We start from the raw sequence: 25,121 nt of genomic DNA on the forward strand, positions 1-25,121 counted from the left end.
GCATTTTGCTGCAAAGGAAAACCAAGCAATCTCATTTTCTCCCCTCAAGCAGGCCAGATGGCTCCTTCTTGCTCTTTTCCCCTCACTCATACTGAAAATGTAAAAAATAATAACTAAAATAAAATATCTAAAAATTCCCTAACATCTTCAAATCCGCCTTTTTGAGGCCATCTTCAGCAATATGTACCCAAAAGCGGGTACTCGGGTGGTGTTACAACAGCAGTTCCTCCGGCAGGAGCAGTTTTATCTTCATCGCTGAAGTCTTTTCCTTCTACAGAGCTCTGGGCCCGAGGAAGGCACCTGGCATGCCCGTCCACAACCAGGAAGTAAGGCAGGACTCCAGCAACCGCAGAAACTTTCGAAAGGGCTGCAGGCTTTGGGAGTCTGCCTGTTGCTCTCAGAGGTGGCAGAATAGGGGTGATGGGAAATGACCCAAGGGCAACTCGAAAACTGGGGATTTCCGAGCCCGGAGCACACATCTTCCCACGACGCCTCAAACTTCCAAGGACTCGGCTGTTTCTGCAGAAGCCCCACCAGCACCGTGCTCGGCTTCTCCCCAACCACTTGCCTGCTGTTTTCCCATGTCACATGGAAGGACAAGGACGCACCAAGATGTAACCAGCCCGAGGTCACACAAACCAGAGACAGACAGGACTGGAATGCGTCCACAATGTCCTGACCCCAGGCCTCGGCTCTAACCACTGCACCCCAGGGCTCTATTGCCCACTTAACTGGCAGAAGCGCTTGATCTAATCCTGCTGCTCCTCACCCCAAAGACATTGTTACCCTCTGCCTTTCATGTCACACTTTTCCTGATGCAAACCTTGGTGATGGCTTAAGGTACAAGTTCGGGGCCTAACAGAACCCATCCGAGGGCATGTGCATGTACCCAGATGCATCATTGGCTACTGAGTTTTTAGGGGGAAGTGCTGCCTTTGTTGACAGCTTCCCCTAACCAACTGGAGAGGCAGGCAGGCAGAGGCGGCTCAGGAAAATGGTCTGCCGGCCCCTGGGGAGGACTCTTGGAAGGATGTTTCCTAAGAAGCCTCCGTGCACTGAAGTGCAATTCAGTCCCGGGGAATCAGGCAGCATCAGGAGTATGAGAGCAGATGCCAGGCCCCCCATGAAGCCATCCCTCTGCAGGTCCAAGACAAGGAGGCCCCGGCCTGGTGGGTCCATCATGTCCTCAGCCAAGGCCCCAGCCAGGGCCCATAAGAAAGGGTCTCGGCCGGGCGCGGTGGCTCAAGCCTGTAATCCCAGCACTTTGGGAGGCCGAGACGGGCGGATCACGAGGTCAGGAGATCGAGACCATCCTGGCTAACACAATGAAACCCCGTCTCCACTAAAAATACAAAAAAATTAGCCGGGCGTGGTGGCGGCGCCTGTAGTCCCAGCTACTCGGGAGGCTGAGGCAGGAGAATGGCGGGAACCCGGGAGGCGGAGCTTGCAGTGAGCCGAGATCGCGCCACTGCACTCCAGCCTGGGCGACAGAGCGAGACTCCGCCTCAAAAAAAAAAAAAAAAAAAAAAAAGAAAGGGTCTCTGTCAATGGGAGAGTGGATGGCAGGAAAGGATGAGGAGTTGGGTGCTGGAGAGGCCATCTCCTCCCACCCTCTTGCTTTCTTCGTATTAGCGGTACCTGGTGTGAGTCACCACGCCAGGGGCAGGGGCTCCTCCAAGCGAGACCAGGGGAGCAGAAACACTCTGTGTCCTTGATTGGCCTCAGAGAGGGACAGAGCAGGCCTGAGACAAGGAAGAAGCTTGAGACACGAGAAATGAACAAGAGGAGTCTGAGTCAGGGACCCGGGAGAGCTACTACGGCAAGTATGGCTGAGCAGTTTCTAAGACAGACCAGTCCACTGTGCACTGCTGGGCTGGATGACATGTCACTACCCTCCGGATGGACGACCCTCAGCTTCAAACCTTCACTAAAAGTCTAGTGCACACAATGGAAGGAAGGGAGGGAGGGAAGGAGGGAGGGAGGGAGGGAGGGAGGAAGGGAGGAAGGAAGGAAGGAAGGAAGGAAGGAAGGAAGGAAGGAAGGAAGGAAGGAAGGAAGGAAGGAAGGAAGGAAGGAAGGAAGGAAGGAAGGAAAAGAGGGAGGGAAGGAGGGAACGAGGGAGGAAGGAGGTAAGGAAGGAAGGAAGGAGGGAGGAAGGGAGAGAGGGAGGGAAGGAAGGAAGGAAGAAAGGAAGGAAAAAAGGGAGGGAGGGAAGAAAGAAAGAAGGAAGGAAAAAAGGGAAAAAGGAAGGAGGGAGGGAGAAAGGAAGGAAAGAAGGAAGGGAAGGAGGGAAGGAGGGTAGCAGGGAAGCAGGCTACTCGAAGCAACACCAAGAACCCTTTCTGCATTCCACATACCTCCCAGGCAAAAATTTCCATACATGGGAAAAGGCCAAGCCTTGCTATGCTTCAGACAAATATTTCCTGTTTCCCATATACCCCTCCACCTGCTGGGTGATCTACCCGATTCCGTAACTGCAGCACCTCAGGTCTCCATTCTGTAAAATGGAGATAAAAATCCCACTCCGATTGGATTGCTGGGCATCGAATGAGCTATAACGTATATGAGTCTGGTGTGTACATGGAAAAATTCTGCTGCTTCTGGAGAGGAAAAGGAAGAAAAGGGAAGGGAGTAGGGAGAGAGCAGAGAGAGGAGAGGAAGGAGAAGGGTGCAGAGGGGAGGGGAAGGGGCCAGCCTGGCACGTCGCTCCCATGCCCAGCACCACGCTAGGCACTTGATCTTGTTCTAGCTGTCCCTTTTTCTCTAGATAAGGAAACTAAGGTTCAGAAGGAATAAATAACTTGCCAAAGGTCATGTGGCTGGTAGGGGCCAACTCAGGATTTGAACCCAGATCCATGGAACTCCAAAACTATTCGCTTCTCTTGCTCACAGCACCCATTCAAATGCCAGGAGGACTCTACAGCTGCCTTCAGAACTTCCTTCTAGCAGCTCATTTCATGTTAATCCCATATGTCTCACCAGCAGACACGCGCAAACTCATACACACAACTTTAACTATATTATTATCATCATTAATATTTTTTCCAAAAAGATTCTAACAGTAAGGTCATTATTCTTTACACATACACATACACACACACACACACACACACACACACACACACGTCTCAGACAAGTTTGAATAGACCTTTGTAAGTGGTTAGACTGCGAAGAAACAAAAATTGCCCATTATTTAAATTTGATTACATAGCAACCACCTTTTTAAAAGAATATTTGTATTTGAGCTCATTGTGCAGCAAATCTTCAGACACTTTCTTTCATTAAACTGCTTTGAGAAGGAAAAATTATCAAATGAAAGGGAGGAAATGTTATGCATATCATCCCAGCTCTTGAAAAGAATGCCATGGATTGTCCTCTTTGGCTCTTAATTTATTTAAACAGCATCCCCACTTCCATCAACAACCACGCCTGGGCTTCCTGAGAGCTTTTCTCCAGGGGACACAAGGCTCCGAGGTCATGTTCCCAGTTCGAGACTCTCAGGGGAGATCCAGAGGCTCTGGAGTTAAAAGGAGAACAAGCAGCCCCACTCCCGTGATGCGGATGAGATACGAGAAATCCAGAGGGATGGCAAAACCCCGTCTCTACTAAAAATACAAAAAATTAGCCAGGTGTGGTGGTGCATGTCTGTAGTCCCAGTTACTCAGGAGACTGGGACAGGAGAATCCCTTGAACCTAGAAGGCGAAAGTTGCAGTTAGCCCAGATCGCGACACTGCACTCCAGCCTGGGCCACGGAGCGAGATTCTGTCTCAGAAAACAAGTCCAGAGGGAACATGAGAGTTTGTTAGAACCAAACCAAGACTGGACTTAAAGCTCAGGCTTTCTGGACTCACAGTCCAGTGCTCCCTCCATCACTCCATTTGAAGAACAGTGGAAGACAGAAATTCACAGGCTAGGGTGGGGCTGTGGGGCAGCTCCCCCGATTGTTTGCTAATACTCTGCAGGTGTTCCTGTCCTGCTGAGGGCCCACAGCCTCTGAGGTCGGCCACTACATTCCCATCAGTTTCTAGGTGCAGAGTCTCCTGGGGAAAGCTCCCACCTGTGGCCCAGTCCCAGCCCCTCAGCAGCGCCAGATGCCCCACACTCCTGGCTGGCTGGCCCTGCCCTCTCACAGGACACACATGTGGCAGCTGTTCCCCTTGGTTCTACAGCCTGCTTTCCCAGCAAGAAGGCTCTGGAAAGGAAAATAAAACAACAACAAAAAGCCCTTTGATCTGCCAACTGGCACCCTCATCGCACACTGGAGGAAGGTAGAGATGCCCTCTGTCCTGACCCACAGGTCTCCCGGTCACACATCCTCCCCAAAGGGTCCCAAGGGCTCTTTCCCAAACCCCACCTAGCCCAGGCCCCTGCGCCCCACGAGATGAAAAGGCCAAGATGATATTTGCGGGGACCAAGCAGGGATAGGCAAGGGGCAGGAAGAGATCAGAGAGGGCCAGGCAACCATGACAAAGAGAATAGGTCATTGACCCGGTGGCCACCCTACTATAGGTGTCTGCTTGGTGGGGCAACAGGAAAGGGGTGTGCATGAGACAAGCAGCTCAATCCGCCGGTCGGGAATGACTGCATCATGGCAGGCCATGCAGTGGCATGCCAGGCACTCATCCCAAAAGGACGGACCTCTCCCATGTCCCATGGTCTACCCAGGAGAAGCTCCATGGCTTCGGTGAATAGCTGTTCCCTCCGGTTCCTCCAACCTCAAGCACCCGCTTCAATCTCTTGGCCTGAAGGCAGGCTGGAAACCCCAAAGAGCAGTCCAGGGCTTTCTCTGGGCACAGAGACTGGTGTAAGATTGAGAGTGACCTTCCATTGAATATGCTTTTTTTCTATTTCCACATTCTCTTGCTGTTATTCTTTATTTTTTCCTAAGTCTTTCACCAGGAAGACATGATTATTTTCTTTTTTGAGATAGTCTCGCCTGGCTCTGTGGCCCAGGCTGGAATGCACTGGCGCAATTTCAGCTCACTACAACCTCTGCCTCCCGGGTTCAAGTGATTCTCCTGCCTCACCCTCCTGAGTAGCTGGGATTACAGGCACCCACCACCATGCCCAGCTAATTGTTTGTATTTTTAGTAGAGACAGGGTTCCATCATGTTGGCCAGGCTGGTCTCGAGCTCCTAACCTCAAGTGATCTGCCCGCCTCAGCCTCCCAAAGTGCTGGGATTAACAGGCATGAGCCACTGTGCCCAACCAGACATGATTATTTTCAAAGAGCAGATAACTCCTAGAAAAAAAAAAAAAAAAAAGATATGGAAAGAGGGAAACCCTGGAATCAAGAAACCCCCCTCACTTCCTGGGATCTCTGACTACTATCCCACCCCGTTGCGGCCTCCACCTCCCTCACAGCCTAAGTGCAGAAGTAAAGGCCCCCATTCCCTCGTGGTTTTGGCGGCTGCCACCAAACGAGGGATTCAAGGCTGGAAGGGAGCAAAGGGCCAGGAGATAAGTCACAAAGACCCCTGGATCCTGATTTCCTCCCCACTCTGCTGTTAAGAAACAAACCAGCTCCAAAAGGGAAGACTGTGGGGATCCGCAGAGGAGCAGAGCCAGGAAACAGACCATCTGGTGGTGGAGTGCGGGCTCCAGGTTCAGACTACCTGGATTTTACACTCCCATCCTTGTTTAGCAGCTGTGTGACCTTGGGCAAGTGACTTAACCTCTCTGTGCCCTGGTTTTCTCAAGCATAAAATGGGGATAGAGTACTGAATTAGAAGATATTAGCAGCTGAATTGTGCTCCCTGCACACTCATATTTAAGCCCTAACCCCTAGCACTTTGGAATGTGAATGTTTTGGTAATTAAGTTAAAATGAAGCCTTAAGGATCCTAATCCAATCTGACTGGTATTCTTAGAAGAGGAGCTCTGGAGACACAGGAGACACCAGGGAAAGGCTGTGTGAGGACAGAGAGAAAGTGGCCATCCGCAAGCCAAGGAGAGAGACGTCAGAAAAACCAAACCTGCCAACACCATGGTCATGGACTTCCAGCCTCCAAAACTGGAAAAACAAATATTACATGAATTAATTTATGTAGATCCTCACAACTCATAAGTTAGGTGTTATATTTAGTCCCATTTTATGATGGGAAAATGAGGCACAGAGAGGTTGAGGAGCTTGTCCAAGGCTGCAGAGCAGGTACGTGATAAAGCTGGGGCTCAAGTCAGGTGGGCTCCAGCGTTCCCACTGTAAAAAACTCTTCTATTGGTGGATGAGATCTGATTTGTGAGGGCCTGGCACCCTGCAAGTAATCAATACATATTAGCTGTGATCATCAACAAGTCAAAGAACACGGAGGATTACCAGTAACCACCAGAACAATCTAAAAAAAGACTGGCTTGCAGAGGAGAAAATGGAGAGAAGGCAAGAGAATTTCTCAGGCACCTTCTGAGACCCTGCCAGGTGCCTGGGATACAAGGATGAACAGACAGGCACTGCCCCTGCCTTCCTGGGCTTACACCAAAGTGGAGGAAATAGATGTTAGAAAAAAAAAATTACACAGAGAAGTCAACAATCATCCAAGAGTGACAAAATACCACCAAGGAGAGGACTGTGGAGCCATCTGAGCCTACAGATGGGGAATCTGGCCCATTAGGAAGTCAAGGAGGACTTCCTGGAGGAGGTAATGCGGGGGCTGGGATCCAAAGGATGAGGAGGCGTCAGGTAACTAAAGAGGGAGGAAAAACAGTCCAGGGGAGGAAGGTCACAAAGACTCGTCCATGAAGGTAGGGGCAAGAGAAGAAAACAAACGGCAGATGGGCTGGAGAAGACGGAGTGAGGCTTGGCTGGGGAGGGGGCAGAGGCCACATGAAAGCCTTTTGAACACAACCGAGAATCCATCGAAGGGTTTTAAGCAAGGCGGCTAACATGACCACATAACACAGCAGATGTTTTCCTAACAAAGTGTGTAAGCTGAACTTCCGTAAATGGAATTTATTTTTAAGGCAGAAGGAAGCAGTGGGAACCTTAGAGTTAACTTGTCTATAAATTGAATGAAGACTTTCGAATCCAGCTGGCATTTTCATAGATCGGGCTCCCTAAAATGAGGTATGCCTATTGATTTAACACACTGGAGAAGGGCGGGCCTCTCTGGTGTGCTGGAGACATCGGGGAGTGCCTCTGGTGGCTGTCATGGGAGAAACCCCACATTCTGAATGTGATCTTCCCACTCAGCCACCACGACCTGCTTCCTGCGGTGACCACAATCTTCCCAGACTCCCTTCTCAACTTCTCCTCATCCTCCAACCCAACTTGTCCTTTGCATCCATGAGGTGGCCCTTCTGTCCTGGACGCCCTGAGCATTTTCATGGCATTCTATGACTCCCTTTGGGCTTTGGTGCTATGGCCTCCCCATGCCCCCACATAAGAGGGGCTTAGGGGCAGAGGCCTTGGTACATAGCAAGGAGGGATGGAATCCCAAAGAAGCTATAGCTAAGAATCTACTCATTCAATCATTCATTTCCTCATTCATTCAGCATATGAGCATCTGTCCAACCCCAGGGACTGAGCTCCACACTACAAGCTCCATGGAAAACCAAACAGCAACATCTCCGCCCTCACTCTATGGAGGAAAACAGATGACAAATAAAATATTTAAAGTAATCCTAACATTCACTGAACACTTTTCATGTACCACATTCCATCCCAAGAGATACATTTATGCATTTTAATCAACCCCGATGAGTTAAAACGGAGTCAGAGAGAATTGAAGTGATTTGTCAAAGATCAAACAAAGGTCATAGGGTGAGGCCGACCAGGCGTTTGAACCCAGGCGCTGTGTTCAGAATGTGTCCCAACCCTCCACAGCAGGTTGCCTCCCCTGCTTCCTTGCACCCAGATGAGGTTGCATATCAGAGTCCTCCAGCCTCCACAGCTGAACCCCCAAACTCTCCCTGCCCCGAGGGAAGGGCTCTGGAGCTGAGAGTCATCTACTGAGCCTCCCAGGGACCCTCCCTATTCAGATGCCCAGACACTTTCCTGGGGAGAGAAGCCCAAATTGCAAAAGCCACCATGACTTCTGGTGCTAAAATGGAACCCAGCAAAATTATCAAGCAAGAAAAATCCATCTCATCTGATATTCTCTACTTGCGAGGAGATGGAGCTGGCAGGCAACTCCAGAAAGGCGAGTTGAAAGAATGCAAATGGTGCCTTTCATTCAGTCAACTCAAACAATTATTTCTAGAAAACATTCTAGCTCCAACTGGTTGTAATTTCTATACGCTGATGTTTCCTGGGAGACATCCCATCTAGGGAGCAAAGATGGATAACACAATTGGCAAACACTTAGCTGTGGACAGAGTGTGTTTTGACACAGACATTCACCTCCTTTGATGCTCAGGACTAGGCTATGAGGTAGGTATGCAAACCTACTGTAACAGTAAGAGGAATGAAATGTACAGAGAGTAATTTACCAGTCACTTACTAGTTGTATATAGGTGTATGAACCTGGGCAAATTACATAACCTCTCTGCACTGACTTCTTTGACTATAAATAGAGCAATAATACTACCACCTCTATGGGTTGATCTGTGTACCCCAAAAAGATATGTTGACAGCCTAACCCCTGGCTGTCAGGAACTTCACAGATGTAATCAGGCTAAGAGGAGGTCATTAGGGTGGGCTCTAATCCAACAAGACTGGTGTCCCTATAAGAAGAAGAGAGGCAGACACGCAGTAAAAAATGTCATGTGATGATGGAGGGAGGCATCTACAAGCCAAAGAACACAGAGGGTTGCCAGTAACCACCAGAAGCTAGGAACAGGCAAAGAGGACCTTTCCCTAGAGCCCTCAGAGACAGCATGTTCCTGCCAACACCTTGACTACAGGCTTTTAGCTTCCAGAACTGTGAGAATAAGTTTCTGTTGTTTTAAGCCACCTAGTTTATGGTGCTGTCACAGCTGCCGCAGGAAACCAATAAGCCATCTCACAGAGCTATGGAACTGCCTCAGAGCTGCTGCCCCTGCATCACAGAAGCTGAGGACTGGATGCAGGAGTGAGGGAAGTGTCTGAGGGCCCCAAGGTGCCACAGTCACAGCCATCCCTGGCCTCCGTGCCTGAGTCAGCGTAAATCTAGCTGCAGGAGAAGGCTGCACTCTTCAATGACCCCAGGAACAAGTGTCCACTATGCTCAGCAGAAGAATGCACATCTCAGAATCCTGTCTTGAGAGATCATCCTCTTCCTAACCGCAGGCCCCTCCACTCCCCGTGTCCAGCCTGCCCAGCTCTTCCCCACAGGGACCATGGAGGGTGGCATTTCTGTTTTGACTGGAGAAATGCCTCATTCCCCAAGGGCTAAGACACCAGCCAATGAGCAAGTTCCCTGGGCCTGCCCTGCTGGGGTAGCCCTAAATGTCAGGCAGCAGGTGGCCCAGTGCACTTGGCCCACTAGAGCACGCTGCAATCTGTCCCCCCAGAAGGAGAGGCAACAACACAGGGCGGGGTGGGGGAGCCTCTCTCAGCAACACCTCCAGCCCTGCACCCGCTGTGGGAGTTAGACATGAAAAGTTGGGCCTAAATCCAAGACCCAGGGCTCCAAATTCTTCTCCCATTGCAAATGGAAGCCAACACAAGGGTCCAGCCCAAGGCTGCTGGGAAGGGAAGTGGGTGCCTCTCCATCCAAGGACCAGGAGTCCAAGCACATGTGCCCACTTCTAGCATCTCCCCAGGCACTGTTCCCTTGCCAAGGGCAGCTCTTCCTCTTACTCAAGGGGGAGACAAGAGGTGCAAACATGACACCTACTATGTGCCAAGCACTTGACTCGCTTTTTAGCTTTCCTGTATTCTTGCCATTTTGCAGAGGAGAAAACTGAGACAGGCTGAGAGAGATGGACAAGTGTTAAATAGAGCAGTCAGGATTTGAACCTAGGTCTGGACATCATACTGGAAAAGCAGACCTGGAAAGCCTCCTAGGGCCCCATCTTAGTCCGTGTGTGTTGCTATAAAGGAATATGCAAGGCTGGGTAATTTATAAAGGAAAAGGGTTTGTTTGGTTCATGGTTCTGCAGGTGGTACATGAAGCATGGTGCCAGCATGTGCTTCTGGAGAAGGCCTCAGGCTGCTTCCACTCAGGGCGGAAGGTGAAGGGGAGCTGGCATGTGCAGAGATCACGCGGTGAGAGCGGAAGCAAGAGAGAGGGCAGGGAGCAACCAGGGTCTTTAACAATCAGCCTCCTGGGAACTGACAGCATGAGAACTCGCTTGAAGAAGAGCACCAAGCCACTCATGAGGGATCCGCCCCCATGACCCAAACACCCCCCACCTCCAACAGTGGGGATCAAATTTCAACATGAGATTTGGAAGGTCAAACAAACCAAACTATAGCAGGGCCCTCCACTTCCCTGCCCACTCTCACAAGGACACAATGGGTCAGCATGGAGGTACGTAGGTGGATGGGAGCTGCAGGTAGCACCAGGTGTGCCTTGGAGGGATACCCCAAAGCTTGGCTGCACAGCAATTCCCCAAGCAGCCCAAATGTGGTGCCCAATTCTTATGGCTCTCACTATGAATACCTAAGACTCTGGCTTGTCTCACCTCATGGCCAGAACCTTCTCCCTTAGTTTCCAGATAGTTCCTGCAACCTCCCCTCCTCACCATCCATAAAATGAATACAGATACTCCACACTATTGAGGAATGGGGGGAGGAGACAGGAGCAGAAGTGAGTTTTGAAACATCCCGGGAGACATGCTGGAAAACGTTCTCAGAGTAGTAAATTTCAGTAAGCCAAAGGAAGTCATGGGAGAACTGGGCTGAAGATCCAGGGCCTGGCTTCTAGTGCCCTTGCCATGCATGGACTCACCTCCCTCTGGTATATTATAGGCACAATATGATCTGCCCAGAAATAATTTCAATATACACAGTCTGTAATCTATAAAGAGCAATGCACATTGGGATTATTAGGGAAAGGAAGCTTCTATGTGTTAACAACCAACAACATACCAGGTCTATACTAGAAGCTTTAAATGCATCATCTCGATTGATCCTTAAAACACTCTACTAGGGTAAATGTAAATGCAGAGACTTAGTGCTCATCAAATATCCATGTACTTCCTTATATTCTCAGCCTCCCTGGGGGCTGGTTTGGGGCCAGATGGCAGTTCTGACCAACGTGCTAGAGGTGAAGTGATGTGTGTCACAGCCTGGCCAAAGCGGCTGAGTATTAGTGTGGCTCTCCCTTCTCCCTCTTCCCCATCTGCAGTAACTTTGGATGCCTCATGTTTTAGAAGGAGCAGTTACAAAGATGGTGGAGTTATCATCTTTGAAGCCTGGGTCCCTGCGTGACTGTGTGGATCAGAGACACAGGTTAGACAAGTAATGTAATCAGGAGTTAATCGTTTTGTTAAGGCACTGAGATTTTAGAGTCATCTGTGGTTGCTGTTATTCTGATTTTCACAGATAAGGAAGCCAAGGCCACACAGCCAGTAAATTGCAGAATCAGGATTCAAATTTCAGATCTGTGGCTCCGATATGCATCCTCTTTCCATTACAACCTTTTGTTGTTTAATAAGATCATCCCCCCTCTAACCCCTCCATAAGCAGCCATGTCCCAAAAAACTCTTACTTATCACTGTACCCAAGATGCCTGAGTAATCCACGTAGGACAAAAACAGAACCTCATAAGGTGCTCTGAGCCTGGAAGATGATCAAAGGCGGGGAGGAGGGGGCCTGACTCAGTCTAAGAGATATCTTTCCTGGGGCTTTTCGGCTCACAGGAGGTTTTGATACAAGAGGAAATATAATATAGTGGTTTAGCACACAGGATAGAGAACCAGATCAACCTAGGATCAAATCCCAATCCCACCACTTACTCTTCTGAGCCTTCACTCTCTAAACTACAGAATGTGGGCAATATCTAAACCATCCTTGTAGGCGGAGACAGGATGAGGCATTGTCAAGCTCCTGGCGGACAGGCAGCATTTCCCAAGTGTCTGCCCCCGTGATAATCACCTCTGGGATATCTCAGAGCAGCAGCCTTGCTGGAACAAGGTGAAGCAGAGGCCCAGCCTGGCTGGCCTGTCCCCTCTCAAGCCGCTGGAAGAGGCTGCGTCAGCCAGCATGGCCAATAAGGTCCAAAGCTTTAGGCCACAGACCTGGCCCAGCCCACGTCCTTGGAGCAGACCACGGGCAGAACACAAAAAGGGATTCAGGGCCAGCCAGACATAAAGCAACACAACAGAAGAACCAGATTATTTATCTTAAAGTTGAAAGTGTCTTCTAGGAAGATAGCCTTTTATTTGGGTGACTCTGGGAGAGGCTGATCAGCTTAAACACATTACCTGCACATATGGTTGTCATACCATGGTGAAGGGTGGGAAACAAAGGGTAGAAGGGAAAGGATGGGCAAATGCTAGCTGTTGAAATATCATCCCTCAACTGCCAGGAGCCAGGATATTGTCAGTGACGTCAAAATGGGCTTCTTGCCATGGGGACGGGGCTACCATGAGCATAGTCACAAGATTCAGGAGCCCCTCAATGAGGCAGAGAAAGGAAGAAAAGAACCAAAAAAGCCGCTTATTCACCCTTGCCTTCTAACCCAAGGACAGACTTTCTCTCTCTGTTTCTCTCTCTCTCTCTCTGTCTCACATACACACACACACACACACACACACACACACACACAATCCAGCCCCAGAAAACTAGAAAGGACCAAAGTTAATCAAAGTTAATCCCTCCCATTTTACAATAGTAATAATGATAATCATGACAATGATGATGATAGTGAACATTTATTGAGCACTTACTATATGCCAGGCATGATGCTAAATGTTTTACTAGTTTCATCTCAAAGACTATCCACAACAATCTGATGGGGTATTACTAGTTCCATTTTACAAATCAGGAAATGGAGGCACCAGGGGTTAAATGGTCTAAGGTCACACAAACTGATATGAAGGATAAAGCCGACAGGCAAATCCAGGCAGTCTAACCACCTGCACTGCTGCCTCTAAAGAAATAGAGAAACTGAGGCTCAGCGAGGCGCTGTGACTCACACAAGGCCACATGGCTCCATCTGTAACAGTATCTGGGCTAGAACACAAGTCTCCTAATGCCTGGTTCAGCTACCTTTCTGCTCCATCCTGTTACCTTTTGTACATACTTGCCCACCACCAGTGAACATGTTTTTGCTCATCTCCAAGTTGTTGAATTCACTAATTAAGGCAGCAGTCTTGGGTGCAGACCAGGGGCAAGGGCTGGATCTTAAGACAACAAGCGCCCAGATGAAAGACCAGCCCTGCCAACTGCAAACACAGGCTCACCACCTTACTCTCCCACTCTTCACAAAAAGTGTTTCATGATCCACCCCCACTCCCTCAAATGGAGCGCTAATGCAGGTCCAAGGTGCCAGCCTGGGTGGCAGGAGGAGCCCAAGCTGGTGCAATGGCTCAACGGCATCAGGTGGTAGAAATGCCTGATCGATGGGCGTCATCTGCTCCGTGGGACCAGAGTGCTGGTTTCCAAGGCTCCCTCCCGGTGCTGCACCCCAGCTGAGCATGAACAAATGTTCCTGATTTTCCCTCTCAATGGCTGATGAAATAGGCCAGAAGAGCAGCCCTCCGGAAAGGGAGAGGTCTGTAAAACCTGCAGCCCGGGAACTGAAAGGGCTCTTCCCAAGGAAGAGTGGGGCGCGAGCTTGCAGACTAACATGGGGCTCCCAGCAGGGACTGGTTAGAGACATTCTCCTCTCTACCCAAAACTGCTGGGCACTCTGTCCTTCAGCTCTGATGACAGGAGCTGGTTTCTGAAACTGCTGCATTCATTCAACGCAGGATTTTGCTGCGTACAGGCGGGCAGAGAGAGGCAAGCCAGCCGGCAGAGGCGCCTTCCACTGAATGGAAGGCGGAAGGAATGGAGCAGGGCTGCCCAGACCCCTATAAGGTTAGACTCTCCTGCTCTAAGTTGCAAGATGGCTCAGAATCTCCTCAGCCAACATACTCATTTTACAGACTGAGGAAGCAGGCTCAAGAGGGGAAATAACTTGCCCAAGGCCACATGAATGACCCAGAAGAGCTAGACTTCAAATCTGCTATTTTCCTTCTTCCTGGCACTCCCTCCCACAAATCCTTGAATTAATCGCATATCCCTACCCAGCACCCTGCCCTCCAACGCACCCCTCAGACCATTAAAATCTCATTTTTTAAAGGGCAGAGGGTTCCTTCCTGAACTCAGTCCAAGGTGTCCTAAACCCAACCCCAAGGTATCCTAAACCCAACTAACTTCCGCTTCTAGAAAGTGCCCTGCAGCTTTCAATGATGTGCTACTATTTCAGCCTGGGGTTGGGTAAAAGCACCACATCTACTGGCTGTTTGAATGGGTTTGGGGACAAGGGAGACGAGGAAACAGAGTGCCCAAGACTTGAAATGTTGCTAAATCAGAGATCTTGGAGTTTGCCTGGGAGAAGACTGAGCCCACACAAGATACTTCAAGCCCAAACACAGACTTTAGTAGCCCTTGGGGAGTTTCAATTCACTCTCCAATTCAGGAGAAGTGGGGTGGGGGTGGGGAGAAAAGGGGACGGACAGAGCACGGAAAACGCTGGCCTTCTAGGGGCCCCATGCTCCCAGGCAGGTTCCAAGGCAGGGTTGGTCCCTGCAGGCTTCCCTCCACAGAAAAACAAGAGTCACTAAAAGCAAAACACAACAAAAATACTTCTTTTGTTTTCCAGCCCCCTGGAATGTCTTAAAGACCTATCCCGAGACAGCAGGCTTCTCCACCCTTTCCTTTCTCTCCTCTCTCCTCCTCCTCTTCTATTCAAAATAAAAATCATGCTGATCTGTCTTTATGGCAACTTTGTCCTGGAGCATTTCAGTAGCATCCAACAAAAACATGTGGCAGACTACATTGAACAGAGGAACCTCATCTCTTTAAGGGACCCCCATTTCCCCCACTTTTGTAAGGGACATTAAGGACATGGGAGCAGGACGGGGGCTGCCCAAGGAGCACAGGTTACCAGCCAAGAGAAAGATGAAAACTTCTACCAACCACAATGAGGCCACGGCACGTTCTAGGATTTGCTCCTTTGCATTCACTTGGGATGAGGGGAGGAGGGAGGGAACTGGAGAGAAAGATGAGGCAATAGTCCCTCCAGTATCCCTTCAATGTTAGCCCCGCACATGACAAAGATGACACTCCTCACAGATGCAAGCAGCCATTGACTTCCTAAGGCACAGACACACAGACTCTACATACAGGGACCCTGAGGCCAGATAACTGGGACCCAGGGCAGATTTCCACCAATAACTGTGAAATGACCAGAAGAATGTGGCCTAGAGACCCCAGACCCAGGGGTTGAGGGTGGGGGCCAGGGCTCGTTGGCTGCTGAGAAATTTAACACTTCTGCCTGGACTGCTGAAGTCTTTAAGGCCCCATCCCCCACCACCCACCCTGTGCCTCCCAGTTTACTTGTGCCCAGAGAGAGGATACCCCAAGACCCCCATTCTGCCTTCACCAGGCAGGGATTCGGCCAGATCCAGGGGACAAAGGTGCAACTTTTACAAAAAGGGTGCATGCATTTTGGGGTTTGGGTTTCTGCAACTCTAAGAACCGTCAAAAAGTTAATTCCCCAACCCACTCTCTCTGCACCAATTCGCAGTTGTAGTTTCTTACGTCTTTTTCTGGGGGTAAATTTCTTAATCATCCATTTGACCTGGCACCCTCCCCGAGAAAAATCACATCTGACTCCCAGCCTTTTCAGCCCACGGCGCAGTTTATAACTGTGAACCCTTTGCCTCACCCTCAGTCTCGCTTCCCTGTCTGGCTAGTATAGGACGGGCTCCTCAGGGCGGGACCCGGCGTTTAAGTTTGGTGTCTGTGGTCCCAGCGTCCTGGATTTCGGCGCAGTTGCCTCACAGGAGCCAGAACGCGCTTCCTGCGGGCGAGGGCCGGGGCAGTGCGCCCCCTGGCGGGAGCCCACTCACCTCACTCCAGCAGGACCCGGAGCCGGCGCGATCCCACCCGAGCCGAGCACCCTCCCAAATGGTTCCCACTGGCCCTTAAATCTGGACGTGCCCAAGCCTCCCACCCACCCAGCACCCCACGGAGTCTCCGCTTCCCCAGACCGCACACACCTAAGGAATAACAGCGGTCCTGGAGGAACGCGTGGCGCCTCCGCCCCGCCCCGCTGCCAGGGACCCCAAAGGCAGCCCGCCCTCCGTGCCGCTGCCGGGCCCCACAGCCCTCCCGGCCCTGATCGCCGCTCCCAGTCCCTGGTCCCTCCCTGTCCTACCGGGTGGCGTGGCGCTCAGCCCCTTTCCAGGCGCAGCCCTGGCCGAAACCCCGAACCTTGCAACCACACCTGCCACCCCACGCCGTTCTCCAGAAGCCCCCACTCCCCCACCCGGAGCGTTGGGAGCCCACCGGCTCTGCACCTGTCCTGGGCGCAGCCCCCGCCCCTCGGCGGACTCCTGGCAGGCAAGGGGCGAGACCTTCCCCGGCCCCCCCAGCTCCGGCGTGCTAGTTTGAGTGGAACTTGGTTGCTGGGCTTCCCGGGACCGTCCTGGGATCCCTACTCCACCCCACTCCCTGGCCGCGTCCAGCAGCACCCCCGGGGCGGCGCGCGGGGGTCCCCAGGTCCCCGGGGGCGCGGCGGCGGCGTGCGGAGAGCACGGAGGTGCGGGGCCCCCTACCTTCCAGCTGCGGCGGCCGGACCCCGCGCCAACTCCCGCCAGCGGCCGGGGGGAAACTTTCCTGGTCGGAGGGGCGCGCTCGCAACTTGCCCGGCGCCGGCTGCCTTCCCGGCGGTGGCGGCGCGTACGGGGAACCGCGGCGCGAGGCTGCGGCGCTCACTCGGGGCTCCGGGCGGGGACCGGGACCGGAGCCGGGGCTGGGGCTCGGGCGGCCTCGCGCGGCTCCGCGGTGGATCGCTCGGCGCTACGTCCGCCCCGCAGCCTGGAGCCCCGCGACGCCGGCGGCAGCTGCACGCCCGCCAGCCCGCCGGCCCCACCTCCGCCGCCGTCCGTCCCTCCCCTCCCCCGCGCTCCCTCCTCCTCCCCAAACCTCCGCCCCTCGCGTCTCCAGCCGCCGCTGCTGCCGAGAAGCGCGTCTCCTCCGCGGGCTGCCCCTCGCCTCCCGCCAGCTTCGGCCTCCGCCTCCAGCCCCGCGTCCAGGCCTTGTCTGGGGGTCCCTGGGCCCACCCTCTGCCCATCTCCCCTTCCTCTGCCTCCGACCACCTCCCACTCTGCTCGCGGGCCCTCGCTGCGTCTGAATTTGGAATACCGTTGCGGGAGTGAGGAGAGGCGCATGCTGGACCCAAAGTGTATTTATTCCAGGGGAACTTTCAGCTGACCCCAGGGCCCAACCCCAGGGCTTGGGGTGAGATCCTCGGTCCCGTTCGGGCTCCTGGGCTTCCCTTTGCCGGGAGAAGTACCTGTTGAAAGCCTGGGGAACACACCCTCCTTTGACTTGCAGATAAGAAAGGGGACTTTCAGCAAGGAGGCGCCTGACCCCAGGTCAGATGCAAATAACTTGATTGCTAGGGGCTCGATCTGTGTCTCCGGCCTCAGGGCTGAGGTTCTTGCGGGGCTGGGGAGCTTATCTTCTCTGTACTGCTGCCACAGCAGCACCGGCTCGTTCCATCCCCTAACATGACTTGCCTGAGACTTTTAACCTCTGAGCCTCCTCTAAACAACTACCCGGCCCTGCCCCAGACAAAACGGACAAGCAAGCAGATCAAAGCTGACAGCCCAAGTGAAAGTGCTGATGACAAGGGCTCGGGTCGCCCACTTCTCTTCCCTTGGCAACTGTGTTTTGAGTCCCAGCTTGAAGCTTCCACACCCCATCCCCGTGGGCCCTAGGCATTCAACATACATCAGCTTTGCAGGAGGCTCCTTGGCCAGCTGATTCTCACTAAGGAGCGACTAATAGGAAGGAGCTGACCCTACTCCTGTCTTGTATGTGAGTGTTGGTAGTCAGGCCACTGGGCAGAGTTTGGGGGGAGGGGGGTCTTTTGTTTTTGTTTTGTTTTTGATACAAGGTCTCGCTCTGTTGACCAGGCTGGACAAGCCTGGTCAACAAGCATAGCTCACTGTAGCCCCACCTCCTGCACGGCTCACTGTAGCCTCGACCTCCCGGGCTCAAGCAATCCAGGCCTTCCACCTAAGCCTCCCGAGTAGCTGGGACCACAGGCATGCGCCATCATGCCTGGCTAATGTTTTCTGTTGTCGTTTTTTTTGGTTGTTGTTTTTTGTTTTTGCTTTTGTTTTTTGTTTTGTTTTGTTGGTTTTTTTTTTTTTTTTTTGTAGAGCTGGGCTCTTACCATGTTGCCCAGGCTGGTCTCCAATTCCTGGCCTCAAGTGATCCTCCCACCTCAGCCTCCCAAAGTGCTGAGATGACAGACATAGACACTGCACCCAGCCACCAGCCAGAGTTTTGAGAGGCAGGAAGTGGCTGTCTTTCCTTGCCTACATTCCAGGAAATGGATTTGTCCCTGTAAGGACTCCGGGGATGTCTGGTCCTTTCAGGAACTTCATCGCGTCACCGGGACTCTTAAAGAGTAGGCACGAGGCTGGAAGAAAAATCCCTGGATCCACGGTTTCAAAGGGACCCAGAGTGAGCAAAGCTTCACCCAAGGAAAGGAAGTCTCTAACGGTGGAATTTCTGTAAGAGAAGGACAAGGAGAAGGGCTCCACATTCACCCTTCAGCTGCCAAAACATAATGGAGGGTGGAGGCCGCCCCTTCTGGCTGAGTACCCCGCAGGTCCTGCACTTGTGGAATGCTGCTGGGAGAGGCCCCGTGTGAGCCTCCTTGGACACCAGGCGCCGCAGACATTTAAAGAGGAAAAATGGGAAGCCCACAGCGAGGGTGCTGGAGCTTGGGAAGTGGAGATCAGAGACAGCCAGAGGGAGGGATAGAGTCTCTAAGGTTCTGGGGCTTGGCAGAAGTGGGCAGGCGCAGGGGAAGAGAGTGCAGACATGCTACACAACTCAAGACAACCAGCTCTGTCCGTGACTCCAGTTCCAAGTCAGTTTCCCAGACCTTAGCCTCTCTTCAGCCTCCATGGAGAACCTGGCCCTATCTGTGCATCAGCTAAGGATATCTGCTGAATAGCTTACTCTAAATCAACTCTTATTTTTTCATTTTTTTGATTTACTTAAATGGCTTGTTTTTAAAAAGATATGTTATTACCATAAATGGAAAGCCAGCATCACATTACTATAAACAGAAGGTAACCATGAAAATAAATACAATGAAAATAAGTGTTATTAAATTCTAACAATGTATCTTTAACCACAATAATAATAATATAGTCTAACAAGATACTGCTGCCTGAGGAGGTGCTGAAGCTCAGGGCCCACTTTCCCTTTGAAAGGGAGGTAAGCAAAGGCTAGAAAGATGTTAAAGACAAATTAGCAACAAACTTTTCATCAAGAGCATTGATGAAAAGAGAACTGGGAAAGGACCCCTTGCACCCCCACTCCTCACCAGGTCAGTTAGGACATTGGAAGCCCTTGGATTACCTCCAATGACCTTAATTTCCTTGAACATCTCGGATGTCCTCTCAATTGGGAAACATAATTCTATGTATTGGTGCAAAAGTAATTGTGGGCTGGGCGCGGTGGCTCACGCCTGTAATCCCAACACTTTGGGAGGCTGAGATGGGTGGATCACGAGGTCAGGAGATCGAAACCATCTTGGCCAACATGGTGAAACCCTGTCTCTACCAAAAATACAAAAAATTAGCTGGGCATGGCAGCACGTGCCTGTAATCCCAGGTACTCAAGAGGCTGAGGCAGGAGAATTGCTTGAACCCAAGAGGCAGAGGTTGCAGTGAGCCGAGATTGCGCCACTACACTCCAGTCTGGTGACAGAGCTAGACTCTGTCTCAAAAAAAAAAAAAAAAAAGTAATTGTGGTTCTCGCTGTTGAATGTAATGGCGAGAACCACAACTACTTTTGTACCAACCTTATATTGGGCCAAAAAAGTCCTTTTTTTTTTTAAAGTTAGGCGCCCCAAGAATTTAGTCCTGGACAAAATAAGGCCAAATCGGGTTACGGGAAGACCGCACCTCCCTCTCACAAGGTAATCTTGAGGAAATCCCTCCCTTCTCTGGCTTCAGTCCTTCCATCTGTAAAATGGAGGCTTGGGCAAATGGCCCATAGAATCCCTTTGGCTGTTTGATGAAAGCAAGTAAGGCACCAAGATTGTGGCTCATCGGGAAACTTAGAAGGTGAAGGCTCCACCAAGGAGAGGGACTAGAGAGGGGAGAAGCTGGGAAGGAACCAAAGAGCAGGCGGTGGGGCTGTGGATGGATGGGCAGTCCTCAGGAGGGAGAAGGAGCAGGGAATGCTAGAGCCCACCCACTGAAGTCTAGGTTGGCAGAAACCCAGAAGTGGCCTGGCCTGAAAGTTCTAAAAGATTCGGGAAGGAACCTTGTGGAGAATTCACTGTAATCCAACCACTTCATTTCACCAATGGGGAAACTGAGGAAGAAACATAGACTAGATTCTCATCGTGGTTAAGAGCTGGGCGTTGAACCCAGACCTCCTGACTCCCAGGCCACGGTGCTTTCAATACCTCTGGAATTAGGGCATCTAGTGGAAGTGGCTTTTCTGAAAATACTCACCTTTCCCCTAGGAAGCTCTTAGGCTTCGCTTTCTCCAGCACCTGCAGAAAACAGTTGAATTGGCTTAAAAGCCCCAAATTCACCAAAGTGTGTCTAGTGCTGCACCACCCAGGTTCTACGTCCCAATCACTGTACACAGGACGCCTGGGGTGAGCATTTGCAGACCTCATGCCCAGCAAAGATCCCTGAACCAGGAGTCCAAAGGCCCACGTTCCAGTCTTGGCCATCTGGGCAATTCCTTCTCTCTCTGGGCCTCAGTATTCCCATCTGTGAAATGAGGCATCTGGACAAGATCAGCAGGTTTTAAGATGGGTTGGTAGACACTGCTTCCAGGTATCTTAAGAACGAGAAAGGCGAAAGAGGAAGAGCAGTCTCCCTCCCAGCTTTAGCCAGAAACAGGTTCCCTTTTCATCTGTTTTGCATGATGGTGTCTCACATGAGATTTCAAGGAGAAAGTGTCCTTCGCTTAAAAGGCATTTGAAATCACTAGAAGGGATGACCCCTGACTCCTGACATTTATAACGTGATGGCTGATTAGGCTGCGCGCTTCTCAAGGTCTAGGGCCCTGCTTTGTTCATCTCTGGGTCTCCAAGACCCAGTGCAGAGTTGATACTCAGGGGATTTCTTTTTTTTTTTTTTTTTTTTTTTTTTTTTTTTTGAGATGGAGTCTGGCTCTGTCACCCAGGCTGGAGTGCAGTGGGGCGATCTCAGCTCACTGCAAGCTCCGCCTCCCGGGTTCACGCCATTCTCCTGCCTCAGCCTCCCAAGTAGCTGGGACTACAGGCACCTGCCACCACAACTGGCTAATTTTTTGTATTTTTTAGTAGAGACAGGGTTTCACCGCGTTAGCCAGGATGGTCTCGATCTCCTGACTTCGTGATCCGCCCACCTCGGCCTCCCAAAGTGCTGGGATTACAGGCGTGAGCCACCGCACGTGGCCACTCAGGGGAATTTTTTATGCCACTTCCTAACTGTACCACCTTGAGCCACTTCAATTAACTGATAGCCACCTAAACTCTCCCATGCATTTCTAAATGGGAATCGTAACTGCAACTCTAGCATGGGGTGGCTGTGAAGGTCTCATGGAAACTCCTTGATATAGCTGCTGGCATGTGATAAATACGCAACACAGGTGAGCCCAATGCTTGAATGGCTGTTTGGATAACACTACACTTGGCAGATTCTTCCCCCAGAGGCATGCTGACCTTACAACCTAGCTTTGCCAAGGCAGTCTGCATTTTAAATGTTTAATCATTGCCTCTCTGATTTTTTTCTGAATTGTCTCCTTTTATATGTAATTTGCAATCATTTCCAAAACGTGACAGTTCATTAAATGTACAGCTGAGTGATTAAATTTGTTTATCTTTGCAATGACTTTCATGGAAATAAATTCACAAATCTTAGGAACACCCTGTGGAGGTTAGAGGGATGTGGTCTTGACTCTTCCCGGCCTTGACTAGCTCAGGGATTCCTCCACTTTCTCTCTTTTTCTCCCTTCAACAAGCCTCACACAGGCCAGGGCCAGCCTCTCCGAGTGTTTTTAGCACAAGATACAAGGGCCTGCCTCCTCCTTCTTCACCCTCAGGAATGCTTGCAATTCCCAGGGACACGTGCACGCGCACAGACAAACACACATTATATATACCCCGCCGACACACACACACACACACACACACACACAAACACACAGAGTAGAATCTGGATGGCTTTGCTGGGAGGGGCCCAGGGTCAAGCTTCCTCTGAATGCATTGTGGCTGAGCTTTCCAAAAAGTAACTCCCTGGGAATAGCAAGGGAAGGTCCTGCTGGGTAAAGCATTGCTGAAACTTCATTCTCCACCTTCACTTTTAAATTAACTGATAGTAAACAGCACAATACCAATAACTGCCACTTGTGGAGTGCTTACTTGGGTAGAAGCTCAGGTTGCGAGGTTAGATAAACCCAGGTTCAAAGCTTGTCTCCTTTGTTCACCAGCTGTTTGGCTTTGGGGAAGTTACTTTGCCTCTCTGTGCCTTAGACTCCTAATATTTAACATGTGGCACTGTGATAAAGCCTTTAGAGGCCTACAAGCCTACTGAAGCCTCCATACAACTCCATAAGGCAGAGATGGTCAGGACGCTTGCTTTACAGAGAGGGAAAGTCAGAGACCTGCCCAAAGTCACCCAGCAAATAAAGAACTGGGATTCAAATCTTTCTCATTATATTTACATCTAGACCACATGTTCATGTGACAGGGAGAAAGGAGTGGGTAGGGAGTTCAGGTGACCTAGGGCCAGTCCTGGCCTTGAACCTCTGGCTGTGCAACCTTGGACAAATGGCCTAACTTCTCTGAGCCTGTCTTCTCATCTGTAAAGGGAGATGTGTAACACCTACACCACTGTTGTAAACTGAAGGAGATGATTTCTGCAAAGAGGCTTTGAAAACCAGCAAGCATGTAACACATGTAAGACTTTTAAAATCAGCATTATCGTCTGTGTAGAGCTGCTGAGATTACAGGTTTAGCTCTCAGAGTCTCACTTGGTACAATTCAGTCATGCAACAAATATTTGTGAAGGTTCAACTGTGGGCCAGGAACTGGCTGTGTACCTGGGCACTCACATTGGAGTAAGAACAAAGAATGCATGTGGTCCCTGGCATAATCAATGCAATCAGCGAATTTTTAAACTTCAGACTAGGCTGGGCATGGTGGCTCACACCTGTAATCCCAGTACTTTGGGAGGCCGAGGCGGGCAGATCACCAGAGGTCAGGAGCTCAAGGCCAGCCTGACAACATAGTGAAACCCCGTCTCTACTAAAAATACAAAATTTAGCAGGGTGTGATGGTGGTGGGTGCCTGTAACCCCAACTACTTGGGAGGCTGAGGCAGGAAAATCACTTGAAGCCAGGAGGCATGAAGGAGGACTCCAGAAGCTTCTCCAGCCCCTCAGAAATGGTTGACTCTATTAATATTACAGAGCATTAAGTACTGTCATTATCCATCTCATAGGTGGGGAGACTGAGGCATGGAATGGCAAAGTAATTAGACGAATATTACCTAGCTAAATGGTAGAGCTGGGCTCCAGGTTCAGGCAATCTGGCTTTAGGACCTGGGCTCTTAGCCACTTTATCTTGCTGCCTCCAATAGCTTTATCCTGTTACGTCAGCTTCTTCATCTGTTAAATGGAAACAACTTTCGCAGGAAGAAGATCAAGCCCTCTTCCATGCCCTGGGATTCTAACTCCCATCCGGCCCACAGAGCCCCAGAGATGGAAGGAACCTTGGTGATGTCCCACCCCCTGCTGTGTGTGTGTGTGTGTGTGTGTGTGTGTGATGGCACATGTCTGTGATGTCTGTGCTTGCATGTCTCTCTGTGTATATGTTTTTTATTTTTTTTACTTTTTATTTTTTTATCTGAGACAGAGTCTTGCTCTGTCGCCCAGAGCTGGAGTGCAATGGCACAATCTCGGCTCACTGCAACCTCCACCTCCCGGGTTTAAGTGATTCTCCTGCCCTAGCCTCCCGACTAGCTGGGATTACAGGCATCTGCCACCACACCCGGCTAATTTTTGTATTTTTAGTAGAGACAAGATTTCACCATGTTGGCCAGGCTGGTCTTGAACTACTGACCTCCTGGTCCGCCCTCCTTGGCCTCCCAAAGTGCTGAGATTATAGGCATGAGCCACTGTGCCCAGCCGTATATGTTATATATACATGTTATATATACATGTTATATATGCATGCATCCATTCTGATTTTTTTCTTTTTCAGAGTGAGGCTGATTCACTTACTCAAATTAATGTTCACATCTTGCCTGTCTCATTTAATGGGAACAGCTAGTTCATGTGCCAATATGTGAACTGACCCTGAAGACCTTTCACGAAAAAAATGTGGGGAGTCTCTTGTTCTTGAGTTAACGAGCATTGGCCAACAACCAGCTTTTCTTTGACTTTCTCTGTTTTTCAGTGTTGCCTGCTGACCTCTGTCTAGCATTCTGACAAGGGAATGGGCGAGAGCCTCTGCAGGAAGACGGGAATGAGGACTCCCAGAAAAGAGGAATAGAACACTTTACCATTTCTCAAAGTGATTTTACCCAACCAACTTTGCAGATGAGGAAGCTAGCACATCAGAGTGGGCAAATGGCTTGGCCAAGTTCGTCCAGGAATTTATTGCAGAGCCAGGGCTGAGCCCCATTTATCCAGATATCCACTTCTCTCCTTCCAATTTTTCTTCTTCCCAGCTTTTTCTCTGTCTCTGCTACCGTCTGCCTGATTCTTTGCTTTTTATTCCAAATATGCAAATCTTTAATAAACGTAGAGACAGGCTTATGCCTGATCTATCCCCAGTTACAGAGGAGCCAGGGACAATTATAAAGTGGATAAAAGTCCCCAGGTGCAGTTTTTAGAAATGCTTCCCCAGCATAAACAGCTTAACTCCATAAAGCGCCCCGAGAATGTTTGCTTAGTGGCTCTAATTTTTAAGAGGCTGACCTTTGCCGCAAGACCTTGGGTCTATTCAGACAATTGCAACATAGCAGATCGCAGCCGCTCACTTCTGAGTGTGGTGAACCAGCCACCTT

General features: G+C 50.6%; 1 protein-coding gene across 3 annotated transcripts in view; it reads right to left on the reverse strand.

The window, feature by feature from the left end:
* Positions 1-16,743, reverse strand: part of TSPAN18 (tetraspanin 18) — a 203,133-nt gene extending 186,390 nt beyond the window's left edge. For 2 of the 3 annotated variants that reach the window (XM_050757642.1, XM_050757638.1), the window contains exon 1: positions 16,633-16,743. The gene's annotated coding sequence lies outside the window, so the exon portion shown is untranslated. Of the gene's footprint in view, positions 1-16,232; positions 16,426-16,632 lie in introns of those variants that run through there. The other variant, XM_050757639.1, reaches the window with a different exon arrangement.
* Between the last annotated feature and the right edge of the window lie 8,378 nt (positions 16,744-25,121).

This window comes from Macaca thibetana, chromosome 14, assembly GCF_024542745.1.
Source record: "Macaca thibetana thibetana isolate TM-01 chromosome 14, ASM2454274v1, whole genome shotgun sequence".
NCBI lineage: Eukaryota > Metazoa > Chordata > Mammalia > Primates > Cercopithecidae > Macaca > Macaca thibetana.